At 36.9% G+C, this 24,554-nt stretch overlaps 1 protein-coding gene across 4 annotated transcripts in view; it reads right to left on the bottom strand.

Annotated features, from left to right (window-relative positions):
* The window catches only part of lingo1a (leucine rich repeat and Ig domain containing 1a), a 120,880-nt gene that overhangs the window by 87,797 nt on the left and 8,529 nt on the right, over positions 1–24,554 (bottom strand). For 2 of the 4 annotated variants that reach the window (XM_089127459.1, XM_089127460.1), the window contains 2 exons: positions 23,384–23,789; positions 15,998–16,205 (listed from right to left, as the gene is read on the bottom strand). The gene's annotated coding sequence lies outside the window, so the exon portion shown is untranslated. The remainder of the gene's footprint in view (positions 1–15,997; positions 16,206–23,383; positions 23,790–24,554) is intronic. The other 2 variants (XM_089127457.1, XM_089127458.1) reach the window with 2 other exon arrangements.

A 24,554-nucleotide genomic window follows, 5' to 3' on the forward strand; every position in this document is an offset into this window, starting at 1 on the left:
AACTGAATAAATAAAAAAGGGGTGTTTTCTACACTTTTGCTGGACTTTTGTTTTAAATTAAGTCTCTTTAAATTTATCATACCAAACAACCCTCAAAAATGTTCCATCCTTTCTTTGACTAAAGTCCCTTTTCAGGCAAGTCATCTCACTCTCGGGCCGCTATTCCAAGTACAGCTCCCATCTCTTTGAATAGGGAAACATCAAATTCTCCAAAGCTGTTCACCAAGCTTACGATTAAATTTCATGTTTGAAGTCACTAATGAAAAGATTTGTATCTAAATGCTCAAATAATGACAAAAACAAAACAAACAAAAAAACAGCCAATGCGTGTCTCAGAACACAGACTGTTTCTATTGCTTCTAAAGACAGATGCAATGATGCAAGGACTTCACCAAGTGGAGATTGTCTATTTTATCTATAAGGGTGTCACATTAAAAAATGGAATTGTCGATGCTGCCACGCCCCCATGTCACGTCTGGAAAAAAACACGCATGTTGAAGTGCTGCGAGTCTATAGTAGGGCCCTATGATTTCCGCGCAAATTAACACGGAATCTAGTTTTAACGCGGAATTTCATCGAATTTTACATATTTGCTTTGAAATTCTGTTTTTATGGGAGAAGAACGTATGTTCTGGTGAAAATGCAGACCGGGGGAATCAAATCTGGGCGACACAACCCCCCACCCCGTCATTTCAGCTAATGACGAAATCAAAACAATGAAAGCATGGCGAAGCGGCTCTCCACGGCTCTGCTTTCGTCAGCAAAAAGTTAAGAAACTCAACGCTATAAGCCGTCAGTCCCGAGCTGAGCAGTTCGCACATGACTTATATACAGTGTTTCCCACACACTGACTAATTCCTGGCCACAAAATCAACTCCGGTCGCCACATATTGCGTTTAGTTTGTTTATTTTCAACACTATTTAAAACACGTATTCTTTCAGGTGTTCGCGCTTCAAAAAAGCCACAGTTTGCAGACATCCCAAGTCTCGCGGAAGTGCCAGGAATCTCCCGCATACTGACAGCGGCTCCCTGATGCACGCAAATTAGTTCAAATCTCACAAAATCTAGAGTGAGCGAGCAAGAGCGAGTGTGCATGCCGAGAGAGAAAAAACTGTGCTCTAAACAGAGAGGGATAGAGCGAGAGAACTTGTGTGTGTGCCTCATGAAGCGCCTGTGAGACAGAGAGCATCCTGATTGGCCGACTGATAAAAATGAGAATCGAATCAAACCGTGACCTTAGAATCGAAAATGTAATCGAATCGAGGATTTGGAGAATCATGACACCCCTAAGGCCGTGTGTCCACCAAAGCGTTTTTTCCACGCGCCTGGCGTATGTTTTCAATTGTTTTCAATGGGAGCGCCGCGCTTTTTAAACGCCATGACGCTTCGAGTGCCCTTTTCAAAGGCTTTTTTGCAACTTTTTTTCAAAGTTGAAAAAAATTTCAAAGAAATAGACTCCTGTAAAGACTTCTGTAAAATAAAATAGACTCCTGGCTCTTCTGCGAGACTTGGGATGTCTGCAAACTGTGGCTTTTTTGAAGCGCGAACACCTGAAAGAATACGTGTTTTAAATAGTGTTAAAAATAAGCGAACTAAACGCAATATGTGGCGACCGGAGTTGATTTTGTGGCCAGGAATTAGTCAGTGTGTGGGAAACACTGTATATAAGTCATGTGCGAACTGCTCAGCTCGGGACTGACGGCTTATAGCGTTGAGTTTCTTAACTTTTTGCTGACAAAAGCAGAGCCGTGGAGTTGAAAAAAATTTCAACTTTTGGGTAAAATGCAGGGCAGCCAACTGTCCAATCACAGTGGAGGAGGGGCGGGACTAAAACCACACCAACCAACTGTCACAACATTCTTTCTATACAACGACATCAACCAGCAGAGCTAACCGAACAAAATGGATGAAAAATATTTTTTTAGTATGAAACAACAAATTATCAGCGAAATCAGTTACAAGTAAATTGTGCTTCGGATATTCTGTCTCATAGCAACGAAACGTCTCAACAGAAAAAACGCTGCGCTGCCAAAACGCTCTCAAGCGGCCAAAGCACGGCGTCTTCAGCAGAGCGTCTGGCATTTTCAGCTGGCTAAAAAGCGTTTTTCGACGCGCCTGGCGTATGTTTTCAATTGTTTTCAATGGGAGTGCCGCGTTTTTTAAACGGCATGAGCGTACCGAGGCGCTGAGCGTTTTTTTCACGCTGAAGCACCGAACGCCCAGCATTTTTACTGGTCGCTGGGAGTTGAAAAATGTTCAACTTCGGATAAAACGCAGCGCTCATCACTGTCACTTTTTACCCAGCCATCCAATCACAGTGGAGGAGGGGCGGGACTAAACCACACCGACCAACTGTCACAACATTCAACTGCTGCGGATATTCTGTATCATAGCAACGAAACGTCTCAACGGAAAAAACGCTGCGCTGCCAAAACGCTCTCGAGTGCCCAAATCATGGCGTCTTCAGCAGAGCATCTAGCGTTTTCAGCTGGCTAAAAACGCTTTGGTGGACACACGGCCTAAGGCTTATTATTTAATAAGACGTATTCCGCCATATTGCGAGTTGCACGTTCTTCCATTCATAGTAATATGTCCATCGTCTTTGTCTATCTAAAGTCTTTGCTATCCATGTAGTTAAACTGTCTGCTACTGTACCTTTAAGAAATGTAACTGAAATCCGATGCAATTTCCACTTATAATTGTAAAGTTGTTCACCAGGACTGGCAAAATCCCTGAAAACTGTTGTAAATCAGTCACTATAAAAAAAGATACTACACTTTCTTGTAAAACATACTCGTTAGTCTTTCTACTTGAACATTTCATGTTATTTGCTGTTTCTTTGCAATTTTTCGTGAAATCTTCGTTTCAATGTAAATCCTGCACCCTCACTGGAATCTCATTGGATGTTGCAACCATGATCTCATTAACACACTGAAAAAACAAAATGGTGTACAAAAACGACAGTATTTTTAGTGTATTCTTTAGCAAAAACAGTCAGAAGTGGCCTAAAGGCAACAGAAGGGTTGTGTCAGTACATCTATGTTTAAAATGCTTTTAAATTTCACGCTCATAGCTTGTGCATATTTAAGCAGATTTTGCTCTGGGGGTGTGTAACGTGTGAGGTCACACTGAGGTCGTTAAGGATTATGTCACAGACGGTTTACGGGGCTTTTTGGCCTTTTAGGTTACTATTAATTTTCGAAAGGTTATTTTAAAAAAAATATTAATTTATGAAATTACTGTCGTGAGCAGATGTCGGGGGTTTAACCTGCGACGGGTTACTCTATTTAATTAACATTGAGTTGGTAAACTGCTCTTGAACCGTGAGCTCAGCGCTGATTAATGGAGGGTGATTTTTTCCAGATGGGAGGTTTAGTTGAGACATATATCACACTGAGAGGTGATTTCTAATGTAACCCGGAATAGTTGATACTCAGCAGATACTCCCACTGTAATGTTAGTAGAGTTTGACGCAAGTTAATAGAGCGTTACAGGAGGCTGGTTGAGCTCATTGCTCCTGGATGACGCCCGGTGCTCCTCCAAGGCAAATCAATGCTGAACCAACTACAAAGCGGAAACGTTCATAAAATAAATATTGATAATACGCTCAAGTTCAGAATATAATTGTCTTTAAGGTACATATAAAATATGATTATATTTGTAAGCAACATCTCTGGGATTGATGTGAGTTTTGCAGCATGAAACTTATGTATTTTACAAAAGCTGTACTTAAAAATCATGTGATAAACAATGTTATTTATTTAATTAAATTAAAATGAGTAAGTTTATCACTTTAGTTATTATTAGTTTAATATAGACTAATTATTTAAATTATTATTTTTATATTTTCAATTTTTATTTAGTTACATTTGCCATTATAAATGTATATACATATATAAATGTGTAAGTTTTAAGTAGGCTACCCAAAACATTTTTATTTATTTATTTTTTATTATTGTTATAGTTTTGGTTTTAGTTAACTATAACAACACTGGTGAAAACACAATGTTTATCCATATACATTAATACGCTCAGTTCGAAATACAAATAAAATACGATTGCAACATCTCACTCATCTGATTGCTCGTTGTTGCAATGCATTCTGGGATTGATGTGTTTTGCAACATACTCTATGATGGGGATAACAATCTAAAGAGCATGAAACTTTTATGTATATTATGTATTTTACAAAAAATTTCCTTAAAAATCATGTGGTATTTATTTAATTAAATTAAAATTAGTACGTTTATTATTTTAGTTGTTATTATTAGTTTAATATAGGCTAAATATTAAAATTATTATGTTTATATATTTTTTTTAATTTACATTTTAGTCACATTTGTAGTAATTTTGACAGTATAAATGTATATATGTATATATATATATATAAATGTGTATATACATTTTTTTCAGGTAAAGTTTTAAGTACTGATTTTTTTTTTTTTTTTTTTATTGTTTAAGTTTTGGTTTTAGTTAACTATAATAACCCTGGTGAAAACACAATGTTTATCCATTGGAAAGATCCAATGTCTACTGTGATATTTTGTGAAGTATGTTTTTTTTTTTTTTATAATCAAATCCTGTCCAATCATGAAATTTAATATATATATATATATATATATATATATATATATATATATATATATATATATATATAATACCAAGAGCAGGGCATGAAGGTTCAAGATGCCAATAATCTCAAAACGTTTAAAAAAAATAAAAAATTCATCAACATGACTGATATATCAGTGTACCGCAAGCATTACTTGTGCATAGTCCATGCTACTCACTCAAGGCATTTCATAAAACAGGATAGCAGCCTTTGTGTCGCTGTCAGGAATGAGCCTGTATTGTCTAAAAAAACTCATCTAAATAGGCAGCTCACAAGGATTTGGAGCAGCGTTGGTCTTTGCTCAGGCTGTTAATGAGCAGAATTCAATCACCTCTCTCTGATTGCAGGGGGCTGGAGGTGAGACAGGGAGACGTGCGACAGCATCTCTTACTCGTACGAGAATCTCCACAACCATTTCATTACCAAAGCACTTCAAAAGCAATCAGCTCTGACGGCCGAGATTTCAAAGGTGCGTTCACCCAAGGATGAGCTCGCTTCTGTAGAGCTTCATGCAAAGCGCCATCAAAACACCAGCTGAAAAACAAAAGGAGAGCTGAAAAACCTGCTCATTGATTTTCTCAATACGGCTTACAAAGCAACATCCAAATAAACAATTTACTTTCGCAATAAGTTTATGAATGAATCAGAATCTTCAATGGGAAAGTAGAAAATTTGGGTCAGAACTTGGTGACTTGAAGTCATTTCAGAGGAAAGCAATTTTTCAATCAAAGATTATGAAGACAAAATATGTATTTAAGAAAGTAAATAGGGTCAATTTTGAATTCATGTTGAATTAAACCATTCCCTTTGCTTTGATAATCAGGCACTCTTTTATATGTTTACTCATTTGTTTCTTTTTAGTCATTAAATGACTGATTATGTTGAATTTGTCTGTCTCTTTCTATCTTACATTAGATTGAAATCCCACATTAATTCTGACAGAGAAAATGGAGCAGGGAAATTTTAATGACAAGATGTGTTTACAGATTGTCTTGTTTATATGATTTCATGAGTGCATTAGTATTAATATTGTGCATTAGTAGTGAAATGTAATTGTGAGTTAACGCAAGGCAATCACAATGAATCAAATTACTTTCGTTTCAGAAAGTAAGTCGTTGAGGTAGTGGAAGTGAGTGTTTGCGTCACAATGCCAAAAAATATTTTCCTCATGGGTAATTTTGTCTTGTTTTCTAATAGAGCTGCAAAAATAATGATAAAAGATTGCCCTCAACCACACAATCTTACTCCTAAATGACATCGAGATTCGCCTGTGATTCGCCTGACCCAGAGAGAAAAGTTGTCATGTAGTAACAGCTTCACAAACTGTCTTTTCAACAACACACAGTGTAATTATTTCTGTTACAAATATTAAAATGATCATAGAAGTACTGGATTAAAAGTGTATTGTTCGGATATAAACACTGATGTCTATGGTAGCATTCAAAATAAAGCAAATCACCTTTTGAAAGTAACTTGCCGCTTGTATCATTATATCGTTAAACCAGTAGGTGGCGACAAGTGACCATCGAAAAGAATGTATGTCGTGTTTTTTTTACAGTTCCAGAAAACAATTGACCTATAGCCAAGCCACGCCCTCAAACACGATGAGCCAATCACAGTGCGCAGCTAACCCAATACACTCGGACATTCTCTGCTTCCACGTCCATTGAAATGCATTGCAGTTAGTCAGTTTTCATTAGTTTTTTTCTTGTCATTTTAAGTTTAAAATGTTCAAACGGTGTGCATGGGGTACATGCAACTCTGACACTAGGTTCCCGAAAGGCTGGGCGACGGTGTGTATTTTTTTTATCCTTTCCCAAGCCACATCTCAACCGAGATTAGTGTCTGCTCTTGATTAAGTTATGTGATTAAGTTATGCGGTAGACCACAACACCAACTAAACGTGGATAAATCAAACAAAGGTGTCTAAATCTGATCTAAGTTAAGTCAACAACGTATTTGAACGTTATCTTTAAAATCTAACGTAACGTTAAGGCTAACGTTAGCCTAACATTAGAAAATGCTAACGTTAGCTTCTACCTGCGTTGTACATCATGACACTTAGCTTCATTAACGTATCTGAAAATAACCGTTGTTAACAATGTTGTGGTGAATGATTCATGTAAACACCATAGCACCAAACGGCGATGGCAACGATATGCGGTTTATCCAACACTATCTCACGACCAATTCGTACGAATTCGACGCATGATTAAAAAGTGTCTAATTCGTACTAATTCGTACGACCTTACTCGTACTAATTCGTACGATTTGTCTAAACCCACGTGATGGTTAAGTTTAGGGGCGGGGTAAGGGGTAGGTCATTCGTACGAATTCATACGAATTTGCCAATTCGTAAAATATGTACGATTTAGCAAAATCTTATTAATTCGTACGAGTGAGGTCGTATGAATTGTTACGGATTAGCCACTTTTTAATCATTCGTCGAATTCGTACGACTTGGTCGTGAGATCGGGTTGGTTTATCATGTTTACACAGTGACCTGCACATTTTTGCCTGGAGCTGAAGCTTTTTATTGACCTTCTCAACAATAATATTATTAATATAACCCTCCAATGCATACTTAAGGCCCTTTAGGTGACTTCGATATGATATAGAATCTTTCTATCTCCAAAAATCACCAATTGCCTTCTGTGAACAGCTGCCATAGCGCCTGTCTCCGAATGTTGACTGTGTGTCCGCGTGAATGGAGGTGGCGTGGCTTTGCCATAGGTCAATTCCGCCACTGACCAGGAAAAAACTAGTCTAAAGTCAGTGGAGCGATATTCAGATGCTAAAGGCCATTGCAAATTTGCACCCGAAATTTCCGCACGTTAAAAAATAAATACGACCTCACGTTATGTCAATCACGCTTGCACACTGCCTCCGAAACTTTCGTCCGTCATCAAAAAAATCGAATCGGTGTTTGAATGGCGTTTTGAAAATTCAGAGCCACCGAATAACGAATACGAAAAAACGCATACGAAAATTTCCGACTCAGTGTGCAATGGCCTTAAAGAATAAGTTCACTTTTATAAAAACTTTTGCTGATAATTTACTCACCCACATGTCTTTCATTCTTCAGTCGAAAAGAAATTAAATTCATCCAGCGCGTTCTCATCCTTTAGCGTCACATAGAACGCTATATGACAAAACGGCGCTATACTACGCACATGGCACCCTTTATCGTTAATATTTACGCGAACCCAAGGCGTCATAAATCCTTTAGCGTAATATGAGACTACCCTACCCCACACCTAAACCTAACCATCACAGCGCGTGTTATATTAACGATAACGGGTGCCATGTGCGTAGTATAGCGCCGTTTTGTCATATAGCGTTCTATATGACGCTAAAGGATGAGAATGTGTTGATTCATCAAATGAACGAATCTTTTTTTGAGTCATTTGGTTCATTCAATGAACAAAACGACTCGCAAAAAAGATTCGCTAATTTTGATGAACGAGTTCGAAAAGGAGAGTCACGAACGCGTATCACAGAGCAAGGCGAGCATTTGAGCTTATAAAACTTAAACTTTATTATTTATTTTTTAAATGAGCGATCGTTTCGCTTGATAAGAACCTTATTCATCGCCTGGTGTCGTTTAAAGCCCTTTGAACAGTTTGCAGTTTGCACTGAAACTCTTATTTGGACCATGAACCATTTGGTTTTCACTGAAGTCCATTATATGGAGAAAATCCTGGAATGTTTTCATCAAAAACCTTCATTTCTTTTCGACTGAAGAAACAAAGACATGGACATCTTGGATGACATGGGGGTGAGTAAATGATCAGCAAAAGTGAACTACTCCTTTTAGAGTGCATGCTTAGCCATAATGTAGTTCTTCTACACATACGTTCTCATTTTTGCAAACCTAATTTATAATTACAAGCAAGATTATTACCACATGAAGGAAATCATTGTGGTGTACATGAAGATGTGGAAAAATAGGTATAAATCTAACTTACAAATTTATTATTATAAATTATTATACGCCTGTTTAACCGAAGCTAATTTGGGTGGGTTTCTCCCATCCCCATACAATGTCACTTCTCTGTCCACGGCCCTGACGAGAACGTCGGTCTCCGGTGTTCGCCTGGCAAATCCGCCATTATAATAGCAATCCGCCATGGAACAACCGCGCTGCTCTTAAAGGGAATGTGAGATGACTCTCTGATTGCAGATTATTTTGTTTAGTTGTAAGTTATATATATATATATATATATACAGTATATATATCAACTAATTTACAAAGATATATTGGCTACAAACCAAACAAGTCTTAAAGAAACAGTTCACCTAAATTGAATTATTTTATACTGCGCAAGTCATATCACCTTTTTTGAATATTATTTTTTCGAAGCTTTTCGTCCACATTAATTGAACAGAATGTAAGAAAAATAATACATCAATATTTGGTCACATTTTATTTCGATAGTCCACCACAGACATTATAATAACTATAATGAACTTTGCAACTACATGTGAACTAACTATCATTAGAGTATTAGTAGACTCTTTTTAATATCTGCTCACACTTTATTCTGATGCTCCCTTAACAGACATGCTACTGACTTTAAGTAACTTTGCATTGCAACAACAACTCAACTTATTCTCCTAACCTAACCGTAACTAAAGAGAGTTAGATGACATGTAGTTGCAAAGTTACTTGACTATAGAAATAAAGCGGAACCCAACATTTCTGACTAGGGTTGGGTATCGAGAATCGAGTATCGATTGGAACCGAGACTAACTTTTCGTTTTTCCCGGAATCGTTCAAAAGTTAAAATTTCGATTCCTAGTTTCGATATTCACAGTCCGCCGAGCGGAAGAAGAAACCGCTGAACAACACAGAAGAAGCGTCTACCGGAAGTGTTGGCATAGCCACGCGAGTCGAACATGAGTACCATACGTCGGAGATCCAAAGTGTGGCTTCACTTTTCTAAAAATAACGAAATCTCGGCAAAATGCAAAATTTGTGACAAAAGGAGTATTTTTACAGAAGGAGTATTTCCTTCAGAAAGGCCGTTGGTTAGCAAGGTTAGCTAAACTTTTTTGACCCTGCCTCTTAAAAGAATCGGAATCGAGAATCGTTAGGAACCGGAATCGAAACAAGGAATCGCAATCGGAATCAGAATCGTTCAAATTCAAACGATACCCAACGCTATTTCTGACATAATAATAATATAATATTTGTTTCATTTAAACATTCCCTTCAACATTTGATCCAATTATGCTTTTTAAATAAATGTCTTTATTTAAGAATATTTCACTAGAAAGCAAAATGAAAATCCTGATAAAGAAACTGCTTTTTTCAGCGCATCATTTAATGACTCATCCATGTTGAACTCTATAAATCCCCTTCCTGACTACACACAATGTCCTCTGTCTCCTTTAAAAGCTTTTATTGTGACTGTTGTCATTGTCCTCTCTGACATGAATAACAGCAGTCCTCTTTTCGCACGCCTCTGGATCAGAGAACCGGCCGCTCATTCACACACCGTTCTCACCCCAATTTAGCAGCAAATTAAATGTCAGAGTCTGGCACGGAATTCTGATCAGGAAACGCTCAAGATGAGAGCAATTTGTCTTTGATAAAAGCCGGCGAACAGACTTTTCCGTTTTCATTAAACGTGTTAAAAAGAACAGATGTACGAGAGATGGATTCTATCTGTCAGGGGTTTGACGGTTATCAACCCAAAGCAACACCATCCAGAACAATCAGATCTGCTCCGCGGAGAGCACGGAACATCCAACATGACGGATCCGGGAGTATAAGGTCACGCTCTCTCTCCGTCTTTCTCGTCCTGATCTTTATGTTGGCTTGAGTCAGAGCCGAGAGTGATGGCGTACGTCAAACATCACCGGCACATTTCACTTTCCGTGTGTACCTGAAAACGCACATTCTCCGTTACAGATGTTTGATAGATCCCTTTGTGGACCAGTGTGCTACAGGCAGACATTGTTGCCTGGAAATGTGCTTTAACAATCTACAACAATGAGTTCCTGTAAAAATCCACTTGGAGTTCCCCCGGGAGGTCGCTATTCTTTGCCAATTGAGAGATTAGTCTTCCACTATGAATGCCAGAGGCTGCAAGGCATGCTTTCTGTGGAGAGCGGATGTCCACCTGGAGCTTCTTCGGTTCATCAAGAGCAAGGCCTCCTGAACGAACAGATCCTCAGGGTACATCAAAACCTCGTCCGTCTTTACTGAAAGTGCATAAAACTGACAATTACCCCTTTTCCACCAAAGCATTTTGAGATGCCTTCCACGAACCAGTTCTTTGTGTTTCGACAGCCAGGGAAACTGGTTCCAAATCTTGGCTGGACTAGAACCGCTCTTTTACCACGTCATGCTTACGTCGGGGGCAGGGGGCGGTTTTAGATTTGTTCGAAACAACTTTTCTGACCGTAATATAGGATCGCAAAGCCAGGGGAAACATTTGCAGAAACACAATAGAGTGCCGAAGTTACTTACGACGTCACTCTGTAGGCTAAAACGCGGAAGTGAGTTAGCATTTTAGCATCACGGTTCCCTCGCTCTTAAGCCTTTGGGATTTTTGAATGGGTTTTTGCTAAATCGCCTGAAATAAGGTCTGTGGTGAACAACGCCTCCAAATATTTTCACGTTTTGATCTATGACATACAACACACATTTATAACCTGCTTGTGGTTTTTTTAAACTTTACTGTGTCTGATTGTGTTTTTTAAAATCTTTATATAGGCTTCAAAATGTATACATTTTGGATTACCTTGTAAAGATTATCTTGCTAGACAAAACGTGAAAGGGTCATAACCCTTTGTTAAACACAGATCTTATTTTTTGTGATTTTCCAAAAGTCTATGGGGAAAATGCATTGCTCTTCGACCGAGGGAACCCATGCGCCGCTCGGTTGTCCTACAAAGTGTGGTCATCACTTCGGCACTCTATGGGGACCGCCTTTGTAATTTTTAAAGGAGTAGTTCACTTTTGAAAAAAACTTTTGCTGATAATTTACTCACCCCCATGTCATCCAAGATGTCCACGTCATTCTTTCTTCAGTCGAAAATAAATTAAGGTTTTTGATGAAAACATTCAAGGATTTTTCTTCATATAATGGATTTCAGTGGGAACCAAATGGTTCAAGGTCCAAAAGACACTTTCAGTACAAACTGCAAACTGTTCAAAGGGCTTTAAACGATTCCAGACGATGACTAAGGGTCTTATCAAGCGATACACCCCCGATTTGAAATGATTAATGCGCTATTGAGAGAGTATGGTGGCTATATGGTCCTGCACACAGAAAAGGCTTTTAACCAAAGAAACAAGCAAAAATAGTCAAGGGAAATTATGCAAATCACAAAATTGCCACTGAATCCATTTTGCATGCAAGAATTCACAGACTATTGGGAAATTTCGCTCCACCACTATAATCCAAGTACTTGATACGGCACTTAAAAATTGTGAACGCACGCTCAACTGCTCATGCGACTCGATATATACGCCTGTCTTCAACATCATTACTGATGCCATGACAAGAACCACAATGCTTTCAATTATACTAATAAGAATTTATTCTAAACTGTTTTAATTATTTACTGTTTTACTTTATTTTTTTTACACTAAACTGTTTTAATTATTCTGATTTCTTTTGATTATTTTAACTTCTTCTATGTAAAGCACTTTAAATTACCATTGTGTATAAAATGTGCAATATAAATAAACTTGCCTTGCCTTGCCTAATAAATATAAACAAATAATAAAAATATAAAATCAATAGAATTAAAATGAAATAAAATGAAACGTCAAATTACAAAAACAATACGGTACTTAAAAAATGTATTAAAAATAAAAATGTATATGTTCTAATTAATAAATTAAATGAATATAAATATATTATATTTATACTTATATTTATTTATTTTATTTACTAATTTTAAATTAGTAAATAATTAAATTTTATTAATTTTAAAAGTAAATAAAAGGTAAACAAAATTATTCAAATTACAAAAATAAATTAATTTGAAAAATATATTAAATCATTAGCATAGAAATAAAAAAACATAAAAAATATACTGTACATTTAAAATATTATACATGTAAATGATTAAAAGCTGTGTGATGAAAAAATAATATAAATATAACATTGGAAAAAAAATTAGTGTCTGGTTAACTGCAATTAGTGAGATTAGTGAATGAGATTTGACTTCAATTAATGAGTGAATCAGTCTCCAATGTGAATGTAGGTTGGGCCTTGATTTTATCCATTGGGAATAAAATCATTTAAGAGGAAAGCAATTTTTTTTAAATCAAAAATATGTATTTTTGACCCTAAGGGTAACTATATCCATTGCTTTGATAATCAGCCACTCATTTATTTATTTCAGGTCATGAAATGACCGATTATGTTGAATTTGTCGTCTCTTTCTCTCTTACATTAGACTGAAATCCCATATTAATTCTGACAGAGAAAATGGAAAATAATCCTCAGACTCATATTAGGATGATGTGTACAGCACCTGATAAATGAATCAATGAACAATGTCCTAAAAGTGCATAATGAGCCTTTAATGAGTTTAGCACCATCCATTAGCACTAGCTAGCACAGCTTCCCCCAAAGTCATCAAACTCGCCACACAACAACTGCGAGAACCGAGAAGCTGGAGGATCCGTGTGTGTCTCGATCCTCGGTCTTACCTCCAGACTCATCCGTCTTTAATACAGTCTCTGGGAACGCTGGGAATCCGGACGTATCGTGATTTCACTCAACTAACTCTGACCGCCAGGTAATATTTCATAAATGAATTAACTTCACAGTGGCAGATGTGATTAGATAGAGTATCTAAGAGAACAGAAGGCAGGGAACGCTCCTGCACTGCAACAAAATCCGAAAATCAAGATACATTTACTTCAGATGCTAAATGACATGAGATATTAAGTCTCATTTCCTGAAAAATTAAACAAGCAAAAAATATCTGCCAGTGGAATATGAAAAATAAACATGTTTCGCTTTTGAATTAAGTTTTAATTTGTCTTACCTTGCCCTTTACCTGTCACCCCCCTTTTTGATAATTGTCATTAAAATGCACTACACAAACTTAAATGATTGTAATTCAAGAATGCTTTGGAATATATTACTGATTATTACTGAAGTGAAAGCACTTCAAAAAAATTTATGAAAGTTATAATTTACAGTAAATCAAATATACTTTATTAATATACATTTTTAAATATAAAATAAATATTTTACAAAATATTTTTTACTATAAAATGAAAGCTATATATCTAACCAAGTTGTGTTCCAAATTTAAAGTTGATATCACAAAAATAGAAGTTCCCATGAGATTTTGTTTAGGCGTTATACCAAAAATAGCCACCGGGTGCCATTGAATTCCATTGAATTTAATTGTATGCATTCTGCCATAACAAATTAATAAATTTCTATCCAAATATCATTTCTGTCACTAAATATGGAACCTTGAGACTCAGACCTTTCTGACAATATGATTTTTGTCAAGATTAGAAAAGGTTTTGATTTTGATAATAAATTATGAAAGATGATTCCCAAAAGGGGAGGGGCCTAAAAACAAAAATACCGTTTCTATGGTAACGCAACGTCCAATTTCAAAACGGTTTTCACTGGATGAATTCTGAGTTCGTAAGCTTTTAAATGATACCTAATTTATGATAACTACTAAAATATGTGATATAATAATAATAAAAAAAATATATTTATATTTATAATATATTATACTTTTTAGAGGACTTCTTTCCTTACTTTTTAAAATATAATTTCATCTTTTTTTATTGACAAATACTAATTATGTTTTATTATGAACTTTTAGCACTAAAAACCAAAGTTTCAATTATTAAAAGTGTGTGCATCGACTTTTTTGAGGCGCACTCTTGTCATAAATTAATATATTTGTAAGAAAAAACAGTGCTAAAATATCTATTTAGGAGTCTTAGACCTTTCCAACGATATATAGTTTGTCATGACTAGATTAGGATTGAATAGAAATATAGTGAAGGAAATTTAGGTTGCCCATATATGGGCAAGTGACAGTTAAGGGGACTCTAATTATATCAAGTAATTTGATAGTATTTTTTTTTAGAAACAGAAGTAATTTGCTTCTCAAGTAAATGTATCTTGATTCAAGAATGTTCAAGACAAATACAAATAACATCATTTTTTTGCAGTGTGTTTGTGATCATGTGACACAACAACCAGCCATTTGGTGCGTTCAAGTCATCTCTTGTATATCATACTTATGAGTTGAACGCACTTGAAGCCCTGATCTTTACGAGTTGTTGGTGCGTCACTGAGAAACATGGCGGAATACCACAATACTTAAAAGTATTTAGCAGTGATAATGTCAGGCTTTTCCATTTAAAGCGCAGTAAGCTAATTACCTGCACATAATATGATGATATTATAATATAACAATGCAACATGTAACGATAACGTTGGCAGTGGCTTCATACATTAATCAAAAACATAAAAAAACAAAGCACACCTGAGACACAGAGTTTAAGAACAATTTGTGTAATTAGTTAAGAGAAAGTTCTCCGCCATCTTACTCCGACGAAAACACGACTTCCCGCCTCGTACATGATTTTCCCAGGAGGACTTGAACGCACTAAGTGTTCAGTCGGAAGAAGATATTCCTCAATAACGTGCTGAGAGCCACACATCTGAAATAGCCTACGATATGTGATGAAATTGCCTTAACCATCCTTTAGAAGCATATTAATAACTTAGAGCTATTGATCGAGGCGTGAACAAGAGTGAAAACCCCCATGCAGACAACCTAAAAATATCCGAGCAGCGTTTTTGTCACGTGTGAATGTTTCCTAAATTCCCTGTGGACGTTTTTTTTGTTTGTTTTTTTTTTGGCTTTTTAACTGGAGGGGAGAGAAGTGGAAAGTGCTATTCTACCCATGCCGCCTAATCACATTTCTCTCTTATTAGTTTCCGAGCGCACAGAGTGAAATTAAGGTTGAAGTGGCCAAATCTAATAAATATTGATGCTCATTACAGAGCCTTCTCTACCTGTCTCTCTCTCCCTCTCTCTCTGTCGCCTGTTCGCTTTTCTAGATGTGTCAGCTGTACCCAGAATGCCTCAGCCCCTCCCTTCCCGCTCTTTAAATGATCCGCCTGGCAGAGAAACTGGCTGGTATCTGAACGTACATACCAAATAAAGCATTACTCCGGACTAAATATAGACGTTGCACACTTTGACGTCTGAAATATTAATGGATATCTCTAGCAAACACGCTTCTAAAAAAAATCTGAGCTGCTTTGTTTGATGATAAACCAGTTGCGAAGAGCTTTACAAACAAAAACCTCAGTTGGGACCTGAACATGTCCCTCGGTCACTGAGAGTAATAAAACCCGTCTTACCGGATGTTTAACAGCAGTGGGATCTGCCCGTGTTAGTGTGTGTCCGTATCCACAGGAGTGGGATTATATCCAGAATGCTGATGCGGTCCGGACTCCTCACAAAACACAACCTTGATGAAGAGATCGCAGACGCATCCGTGATCCACCTGCTTCCAACACGCATGAACACACACGCACGCTCCGACACACACTCGAGCAGAGGGCGTACCTACAGTCAGCCAACGGAGAGGTGGAGTGAGAGATGGAGAGAGAAGGGAGAGCGTTAGGACGGCACAAGGTGGAGGGAGGAAGTGGTGGAGTGTGGGAAACCGAGAGAGAGAGAGAGACAAAGATGCACCAATCACATTTGTTCTCTTCATTGCCATCACAGTAGCTGTTTTCTGATGGAACAAACTGTCCCACGGGAGAGAAAAATTACAAATGGAATTTCTCCGTGATTTCTTCTATTTAGTTGTAATGCAATAGATGATACGCTTTCTGAGAAAATACAATTTCAGTTTTTTTAAAATGTCATGTTTAATGTAATGTGTTGTTTGCGATTTGCTATAATATTTGATTATTTGTGTGTATTTAAGTGATTTTTGTTGTTTACTTGTTTCCCAATAAAAGCGTCCTTAAAAGAAGATTAACGTGTTATTTTGTCAGTACGTTTGTTAAATTTATGCTTAAAAGAACAAAAACATTATATACGAATGGGGTAAGTTCTTTTTTTTCCCAAATTAATGAAAAAAGCTTCATAAAAAAATCATCAAAGTCAAAAAAAAAAAAAAAAGATGAAATAGATGAATTGTAGAAATATTTTTTTGGGAGAAAAATTTGCTTATTTCAAAGAATATATCAGTTTTTGTTTTCCTTGTTTAAAGCATAATCAAAAAAGAGCAAAACAAAAATGATTCATTTGAATACATTAAAAACATTTTTAACTTCTGCTGCAGTAGATCTTCCTCTTTGTTTCCATCTCTGCTCGAAATGAAATCGAAAATCCAGTTATTCGTGAAATTGTCAATTTTACATGGGTTGTGCCTCGGCACAGCACAACGTGGATGAACACAATGTTTGAGGAGAGTGTGAGGCTGTCAGTCGCCGCGCCACTTTTGATACTAGCATTCAGAATCACAGATTATTCTTTTTGGAAGTATGACCAACATAAGGATTTTCACTGAAAAAGGTCATCTGAACAAGTATCCACTTTTGTTCTGACCAACTCAGGAAAAAAAAAAACATTGAAGTAAATCACACTAATTTAATCTGACGATCGATTATCATCAGTGATGGGGAAGTTACTTTTAAAAAGTAGTGCAACTCGTTACTTCTTAAAGTTACTTTACTTAGTTACCCCATATGGAAAGTAACTTTTTACGTTATTCGTTACTTTTACGTTACTTTTCTGTTGCTTGCACATATCTGTTGCTAAATGTGTTTGCCTATATAAAGTTCTACTATGCATAATGCCATATAATACCATCAATGCATTTATCAAAATGTTGAATATTTATGAAGAAATGTCCATTAATGGATAGGCATATGGGAGGGGCTAGAATGAAAGCTCTCAAGAAAGACCAAAGCTCCCTGTTAGCACCCCAAAAATAATTTCTGGAAGTGATTATATATTTAGGCTGTATTCTATGGAAGTCCTGAACCGTCCAAAAAAAAACTTAGGCTATCTTGTTATTTCGACATAATAAGGGGACATTCTAATCTGCATTAAGCTAAATTAAGCGTTCTTACAATGGTTTTCTATGGGAGGAAAATGCGTAACGTTTTCTTAATTGAACACGTCGCGTTCATATTCTGGGCTCATCTGATTTCATACTAGCCTATAGCCTACTTTATTATGATTTTAGTATCATAATGATTAATAAATGCACGCACAATCATTCGTGAACTTGATAAATGTTGCGGATATGTTTTACTATGCAAGTAAACAAATGCCTTTCAACGTAGAGGTATGTGTGCAAAAAATTTGTACAAAGAGAGAGTCTAGGTCTGCAATACGTGTTGTAGCCATGAAATAAGCGCATTTAGTTTCATATTTGTTAAAATATTGTAATGTTATTTTTTTAATCTATGTTGATTACGAAAAGTGAACAGCATGAGTAAGATGGGTGCGCAATATATCGGAAGACATTGAGTGGGTCAGACATGATTTTGACCACTTTTTAGAAGTAAGCCTTTCTTTAAAGTGAATTTCGTTTTGTATAAAATTGTATCTTAATTTTAATATTTTTTTTAACAACCAATTGCTTGTATTTAATAGAAGCAAATATAGCAGACAATATAATCATGACATGGAGGCGCCGGCGTGGTCTTTTGTTGTGCGTGAACTAGAGCCCGACCGATAAAGGATTTTGAAGGCCGATACCGATACAAATATTTTGGGGTTTTAAAATCCGATATTCCGATATATCGGCCGATATTTTATTAATTTATTTATTTATTTTTAAACTGGACATGATAGTCACAAATTTTGTCATGCTTATTTGAGTTAAGAGAACTGATGGGGATGTTCTTTTAACTGTTATTGAAGCAATGTATCATGCCCAACTCAACGAGTGTTGCCAACAGGGATGGTGTAGAGTGCCCTCTGGTGGACAAACTATACAACTCCAACACTCATGACATGGTTCAAGCGTGTTTCGTCCATTTTTATTTTATTTTTGAAATATTCATTTATCGGCCATTATAACTGCCGATACCGATAGTTTGGAAAATGCCTAATATCGACCGATAATATCGGCCTGCTGATATATCGGTCTGGCTCTAGCGTTAACTGGAGCGCACCTCATCATAAATTAACCGAAACACACAGAGTATGCCTCACAGGCATGATAAATATATCTATATATAGAAATCTTGAAATGTCTTTAAAAGAAACAATTCAAAACGAAGTCCGACGTAGCCACTCTGAAGTCCGAACGAAGTCTTTTGCATTTTACAGCGGGTGAATCTCCAGTTGTAACTGTTGTTTGAACCTTTCTGGATTCGCCATCAAATTGATAAGTTTAATTATATCAAGTGCTGTGAAATCTCCACCTCCAACATCCTCACACGCAATATAGCCGACTAGCCGAGACTCTTCTTTCATTTTTAACCCAAAAAGGTTACGGACTGCAGCTTTAAATCAAGATACACAATCTCAAATGGGCGATATGGCCAAAACCATTAAATTACATATCAGTCGATATCGATAATTATCACAATAAATAAAAAAATCTTTATCTCTTTCAAATTTAAAGGCAGATTTTTGCTCAACCGAGGTAACGTACGTTAATCCTGTCAGATCGTCCATGCATTGAGTGAGCGTGACGGCTACAGGTCGGCCAATCTGGTTCCGTCCGTTAAAGATAACTTTTGGAAATAACAATCGCGGTCCTGGACACTGAGTGTCCTTACACATTAAGATAATATCCGATTTTCTACAGTCATTGTCAAAAAAATAAGCTAACAATACTTGCTAACTAGCGTTAGTGAAGCGGCCAGAGGGATCGTTCTGCCTCCATCTAAGCTCTGCCCACAAAAAAAAAACCGTCACCATGTTTCCCAACTGAAAAGGGGTCTATACGAGTGATTTATAGATTACCATGACAGAATATCCTAATTGAAGATAGTTAACTCCACATCAACTAACCATTCAGAGACGTCCTGTTGCTTTTACATGTTGTCATTTCTTCTTGAGCGTCTCTATCTTTGTCTGACTCGGTTAACATCAAAGGCAGAAGAGTTTCTGATATTTTATATCAGAGCGTCTGTGTGAGGTAATCAGCTAACGGCTCTTGAAACCCCGCCCTCTGCAGCAGCTCATTTGCATTTAAAGGGCCAGGCACAAAACAAACAAGGTGTTTGCAAAAGTTTTAACATGCTATAGACCCCTTTACAGTTGGTAAACATGGTGACATTTTTTTGTGGGCGGAGCTTAGGTGGAGGCAGAAAGATCCCTCTGGCCGCTTCACTAACGCTAGTTAGCAAGGATTGTTAGTTTGTTTTTAACAATGACTGGAGAAAATCCGATATTATATTAATGTGTAAGGTCACTCAGTGTCCAGGACCGCGATTGTTATTTCCAAAAGTTATTTTTAACGGACGGAACCAGATTGGCCGACCCGTAGCCGCCTACACGCCCACATGCATGGACGATCTGACAGGATTAACGTTACGTTACCTCGGTTGAGTGGCCTGACTTCTACACCTTCCTTATAGAGAAACCGATCGTAAAGCTAAACTGAGGGCATATAAATCTTTAGATGCCTATATGATCCTGTACAAGACTTGTGTGTATGATCCGCAGTTTTGCCGACGACAATGCAAAGAGTGACATTACAGTGCAATTTTAATGATGTAAATATTTTCTATAAATAAAAGTTCCAGATACAGCATATTCATTTTTCATCAATTCTTGCACCAAACAACACAACAAGATGACATTTAATAATAGTAACAATTATTTAAGCTCCTTATTATGTAGCCGAATCTGTGCTGGTTTGTATTGGCCGCCTCCAGTTTTCACTTTGTTTTGCCTCCAGCTAGCGCCGTGACGTAACTGTGACGTCGGCGAAAAAGGGGTCTATAAAAATATCAATATTTTGTGCTAAAACTTCACACACACACACACACACACTGGGGACATCAGAGATTTATTTTACATCTTGTGAAAATGGCGTTTTAGACCTCCTTTAAGTGAGTAACGCTGTATTGTTGCGCTTTTGGCGCATAAACATTATATCGAACTTCTATCAAACTCTTGTCATCATTTTATCAAGGAAAATTATATTGCGATAATCATCCTGTTAGGGTCGGTAAGATTTTTTTGTGCATTTTTGAAATCATTTATGCTTATCAAATCACTCTAATACGATAATTTGCTGCTCAATAAACATTAATTATCAATGTTGAAAACAGTTGTTCTGCTTAATATTCTTGTGGAAACAGCCAGATTTACAGATGAAATAGATTTTTTTTGTAACATTATAAATGTCTTTACTGTCACTTTTGATTAATTGAATGTGTACTTGCTGAATAAAAGTATTAATTTCATTTTTTCATTGTTTCATTGTTTTAAGGTTGATTAGATATTTTCACAGTAAAACAAGACAAATAATGATTACACAATGATTTGACAAGCGCTATCTTACTCTCACCCGTCTTTATGTTTGTCTCTCAATCATTGTACTATGCACGTTCATGACAGTGATGGATCCTCTATGTTCCTGTGCAATATGTTAGCCGAGGACACGAGAATGAGGGGACAATGTCTATGATGCTGTGGAGTCGAAAGACCAGAGAACAGGGACAGAAAGAAAGAGAGATTGGATTCTGGAGTGGAAGAGCATACTGTAGAACAGAAAGCTCAGGATCAAAGCCCAGGATCAGTGTGACTTTAGAAAGTTTCTTCACAGGAGATAAAAGAATCGTCAGATATCCTCAACAAAGGGTCTTGTTTGTTTGCTCAGATTCTTTGTGTTGGGCCGAAACTGATCATGGATTGAACCGGATTGACCTTTTATGTAAATTGACCCTTCGATAAGCCACACTTTTAAAACATCACTGACCAATCAGCACACAAGCTTTTGATGATCGCAAGTCTGTGGAGCATCCGTGTGTTAGTCTAACACAATTGTACAAATTGAATCATGTTAATCAGTTTTTTTTAAGCATATAAGATAATAAACTAAATCTGTTTCACTACCGTTGAATTTTTTTTTTTCGAAAGAAAATGCTGTTCTTTTGAACGGATCAAAGAATCCCGACAAAATGTATCATGGTTTCCATATTAATATTAAGCAAAACAGCTGATTTCTGAAAGATCATGTGACACTAAAGGCCATTGCACACCGAGTCCGAAATTCGCATCCGAAATTTTCGCACGTTAAAAAAAAAATTCGACCTCACGTTATGTCAATCACGCTTGCACACCGCCTCTGAAACTTTTGTCCGTCATAAAATTAATCGGATCGGGTTCGATTTTCGGCGTTTTTCGCATCCACAGCCACCATTTTGAGAGGTTTTTGTGACAATTCAGGGCTCGTTACGCACATCATTCCACATGCGCAGTCCTTTCAGTTTTGTTTTTCAAATTTCAATTCGATCAAATTTCAATTCGATCAAGGGGAAATTTCGGATCGATTAAGGTGTGACTGAGCAGCCAATTGGATAACTAATGTATTATTTGGGTAGGCTACAATATATAACCTGGTTGTAGTATATAGCTGTTCTGTCTGCCCAGTGCTTCCGCCGGCCCGGGCCGCGTACAGTACTTTTAGACACACTGCCAGTCTCTGTTCAGCATCGATTGGTTCACGGAAATTGGTGGTCTTCTTTTTAACATGTGGCTCCAGAATCGCTAGGAAAGCATCAAACTGTCCCACTGACATTCTGAGGTAAATTTTGAAAATCTCGGGATAAATTCGCGACTCCTTGATAAGTGGATAACTTATCCTTGATAACTCTCCTTCCTCGGCGCAATTTCAGGATTGGATGGACCCAATATTTTCTCTTTCTTCTCTTTTCAATGAGATAGAGGGCTACAAAATCATCCTCACTGCTTGACAAATCCATTTTGTATTTTTGCGGGGTTTTTCCCCCGCAAAGGTTTAATAAATACACATCGGACTCAGTGTGCTAGGTTTCTGTGTGTGACGAATTTTTAGGCTGACGAACACGAAAAAAACAACCCGATCTCTCGACCAAATCGTATGAATTCGACGTATGATTAAAAAGTGTCTAATTCGTAATAATTCATACGACCTCACTCGTATGAATTAGTACGATTTTGCTGAATCGTACATATTTTACGAATTGGCCAATTCGTATGAATTCGTACGAATGCCCTACCCCTTACCCCGCCCCTAAACCTACCCATCACGTGGGTTTAGACAAATCGTACAAATTCGTACGAGTGAGGTCGTACGAATTAGACACTTTTTAATCATGCGTCGAATTCGTACGAATTGGTCGTGAGATAGCGTAGGAAATAACGCATACGAAAATTTCATACGCAGTGTGCAATGGCATTAAGACTGGAGTAATGATGCTGTAAATTCAGCTTTTCATCACAGTAATAAATTACATTTGAAAAGATTAAAATAGAAAACAGTTCTGTCCTGGCATAAGCTACAGTAGGCTACTTCTTTGAAAAACATCAAAATTGACTTGCCTTATATTGTATTTGAGTGCTGATTGTTTGGTATGAAAATAGTAAATATATTTTTTTCATTTTCCAAACTGAAACTGCAGTGCAAAGTGAAAACAAATGATAGCAAATCAAAACATCTTAAATGTTATAAATCAGTAGTGAGCAATTTTAGACCAATGAGGTTTTGGCATGGGCGGAGCTATAGAGTGACTGGGAAAAAAACAACAACAACAATTTCATAGCACAAAAAGCTTTACCTTTTGAAAATGTCTTGGTATCTGGTCTTCGGATTGGTCCAAACATTCAGATAGAATATTCAGATCCTGTCAAACACATGACGGGAAACGGGATGCCTTGACTGGCAGGCGGAGGAAAAGTTTCTAGAGAAGCAAGAGAAGAGAATGACTAGAAGAGTGTAACAGAGAGAGGGAGAGAATCGCTCCCAGCAAATCGTATAAAGCCATGAATAATTTACCACCTCCTCCAGCAAACCCTGATCTTTTTGTCCGTTGACTCAGGAGACCGAGGCTTTATTGGAATGAAGGCATTCTGTGTCCTAATTTAGCATTTGCTGGCGTATCCCAGAGTGAGAGAGACGCTGCCGTGCTGCCTGACCTTAGAGAGTCCCGTGAAACGCGGCTCCCGGGAGGAACCTGTGTGTGCCTGTTTGGAACAAGTGGGAGAATTGATGTGAACCGAGCGCTGGAATGCTTTAACCCCTCTGAAGATGGCTGCTACAGAGCGATATCATTTTCTTTGAACCCCTGATGGTCCCGCGATGGCTAAATAACTCACTTCACCGGACAGCAGATCGCTGAGAGCTCAAGCGGGAATAGGAGTTCATTTAACGTGAACAGCCCTTCCTCATTTTCTTGCATCCCTCCATCAATCTTTGCCATTTCGTTCCAATACCGTTCCACAAAATGCCTAGTAATGCGATTAAAAAGGAATGCTGCTCTGTCCATTCAGTTTACGATGGATAAATGTCTTAGCAGGCCGTATTCCATGCTTGCTTTCATTTTTTCTGGGAGTGTTGATATATATAGAGGAAGGAAGATGACAAAAGAAGGAAAATGGGATTGGAAATGGATGGAATTGAACTGGGATAGTCCATGAGCACCAAGATGCCTTCCATAAATCGTAATGAATGATTAATGTGTATTTATCTAATATAAATATTTAATATTGTAACATACATATTTAATATTAATATAATTATAACATTAATAATTAATATTCTATATAAACATTTATTCATTTATTTTTATATATATTAATGTTTCATACAAATATGTGCATGAATAAATATAAATAAATAACATTCTGAATAAATGTGTACATAATCAACAAAGTTAATATTCTAATATAAATATTAATTTAATAGTTGCAAATATATAAATATTTAATGTTGTAAAAAATCTAAAATAT

Source organism: Pimephales promelas, chromosome 25, assembly GCF_988280905.1.
Source record: "Pimephales promelas chromosome 25, fPimPro1.hap1.1, whole genome shotgun sequence".
Classification (NCBI taxonomy): Eukaryota; Metazoa; Chordata; class Actinopteri; order Cypriniformes; family Leuciscidae; genus Pimephales; species Pimephales promelas.